The sequence below is a fragment of the Catharus ustulatus genome, chromosome 4 (assembly GCF_009819885.2).
Source record: "Catharus ustulatus isolate bCatUst1 chromosome 4, bCatUst1.pri.v2, whole genome shotgun sequence".
Classification (NCBI taxonomy): Eukaryota; Metazoa; Chordata; class Aves; order Passeriformes; family Turdidae; genus Catharus; species Catharus ustulatus.
Genome location: NC_046224.1, coordinates 43,436,527 through 43,439,397, shown reverse-complemented (window position 1 = coordinate 43,439,397; position 2,871 = coordinate 43,436,527).

Sequence of the window (2,871 nt, the reverse complement as noted above, 5' to 3'; positions counted from 1 at the left end):
GGTTTTGCTCCCGTGTGGAACTCCGTAAAGGCGCGCACACACACACAAAAAAGCACTGAAAACTTTCCCCGAGAGGCTCCAGCCACTTCAGGTCAAGTCGCTCAGCTTAAGCGCACGTAAATGAAGGGCAAGCTACAGTTGCCACACCAGTTCTCAATGCATAATAATCTGTCTTCTCCGTGCCTCAGTACTTCTTTGCACGGTGTTGAACGAGTAAGGGCAAGATGAAGGGAAAAAGACCGCTGTGGCCCCTCTGCTCTCCCTGGACTTTTAAGTAAACGAGCTATTTGCATGGGAGCCTTTACAGACTAAACGCACCCTCGAAGACGTGGCCCAGCAGAGAACAAGTGAGGCAGCAACACGAAAGACTGGATTCGTACTAAGCTGTTCCACGACCTTTTTTGTTATTATTTTAAACTGGCTTTGCCAGACGGGAAGTGAACACACACCATGGTTCCTGTTCACTGCAACCCTCTGGGAATGAGAGATTTGGAGTAGAGCTTCAGAAGGAAAAAAAAATTTTCCCCTGCTCCAGTTTGGAGCCAGCAAGGGAAAGAGGATTCATTGTACAGAAGAGGCTGATGCCAGCAGGTGGAGGTCCCCGGGTAGGTGGGAAGTCCTGTGCACAGCCCTAGCACACTGTAGCCCTCTCCTTTCTGCAGTAATTTAACAAGTAATTCCTAGTAATATTTTTTTGTCTTTGTTTTTTCTTCTTTTTTTGTCTTTTTTTTTCTCACAGGACAGATTCTTTATGTGACTGCCCAAATGTACAGAACAATAGGGAATTGTTTTATCAACCAGGGGCAATGATTAAATAGGAACCTACCAGAGTAAGAGCTTATCTGAAAAAAAGGCTTTTTCTAAATTTCCCCTTTCCTCCCTTGTTCAAGAACTCAATTTTCCTGAAGAAAACAAAGCAAAGGCCCATTTCATGGTTTACCTATTACTGGCAGCTCTAGGAATACCCCACATATTTTCAGTTCAGTCCCACGCCTCTGGATTCTCTGAACTGTAACTACAAAGAGAGAAACCAGAGCCTCTTAAAAGCCTTGTTTGTGTATTCATTCAAGTAACACAAAAAATAGAGAACCTGAAATGAAATAACTTTCAGATTTCTTATCCTGCTGCCAGGGTAGGTTTAAAATTGTCTGATTTCAGTATTTTGAACATGAGCACCCATTAAGTCCATAGAAGTCTTTCTTTTTGCTTTGAAGTAGCTAATATATGGCACAAATAAGGGATTTTCTTATATCTAAAGGACTGGAAAATTTTTCAGTCCCTAAGAGATGTTCAAGGCTTATTTGGCATAAAAATCAAATCAGTGTAGAACTTCTTAGAGAATAATTAATATTCAAATAACTATTTATATTGGGAAGTTAAAATGAAATAGCTTTATCTACAAAATAATATTCACTTTTAATTATGAAAATAAATGGGAACTCAAAGATATTTGTAGCTGTTTTTATTACTTCTGAATAGTCATCTCACAATTCTAATTTATTCAAAAATTAAAATGCAATGTAAATTGTTTCTCTTCCTCTAGCAAATGCAAAATAAATTTCAACCAAATATATGCAATGTGGGTCTCCCTCTACAAAAGTAAATCAAAATGTTTGTAGCATTCTTGTAGCTATGCAAAGAGATGTAGAAAAGACTCCAGCATAATAAGCAGACATTTTCCCCACAACTGAGGGAAAAGGGAGGCCTTTCAGTCTATGCACTTTTACAATTAGGCTAGCCAAAACCAGGAAGAAGGTACGTGAGTGTATGATAAAGTCTTACAGAGTAATAAGGGAGAGAATCTTAAGAATGAGGAACATAGCTCTTTCCTAAAAACAAGAGCAAAGGATATTTACTATACCATAAAGGAGTGACCACATGCACTTTCTTCCAATATTCAATTTATCTGTAGAACCCAAAGAAAAGTAACATAGGGGACAAAAAGACGTACTTAGTTTATAGAAAAACATATAAAACCACAAAAAAAAAAAAAAAAAAAGCATGGATATTGCTCTTATTAAAAGAAAGGACTTGAGTTTCCATTCCCCAGCACATAAGCTAGCTTCTGGATAGAGTAGAAATAGTAGCAAAACTTTGTAGAGAGACAGGTTAATTTTGTAGGCAGTGTTGACACAACAGTTCAGTTAGCTTGTCCTTAAACTTCCAAAGTGCCTCAAATTATCTGTATGTGTATGCACATGTCCTTAGTTTTCTTTAAACTGCAGCTCTGATCTTCCAGGAATATTGTACTAACATTCCAGACCAGGGCCCTGGCACTTCCCAGCATGCCACATTGACAAAAAAAGCAACAACCACTCAAGTCTTTTGTATGATTACCTTCTAATCATACTTTCTGCATGCAAAAATCTAAAAGATGTCTAGCTGGTAGCATTACATTTTTCACTCACAAGCTCACCAAGTTGTTCTCCAGCACAGTATCTTCCCTCTAGGAGAAGTAATAAATGAATTTCAGGCAGTCTGTTTTGCAGGACTCATTTATCGAAAAAAAGCAAACATCTGTATGGATCTTGAGATCTTCAGAAAGGCATGTCAACAACTCATTCTTGCATTTAAAGGAGAAGAAAAGGAAATTATAAGCACTAGAGTGTTACCTGTTATCTTCCAAAGCAGATCACTCTGTTTTATTTTTCTCTGCAAAAATACTGCAGCACGGAAATGCTTTAAACACCACCTTAATTCAGATTTAGAGCCCAGCTTTCAAATTAACTTCTTAAATGCAACAAGGAATGGGTGTTCTAGTGCTCCCTCTTGCCCTGTCTCACCTCTCTCACCCACCACTCAGCTCTAGTAATTATCTTAAGCAGTCTCCAGGATCTCATCTGATCTACGTGTAAGCTGACGTTATCTATG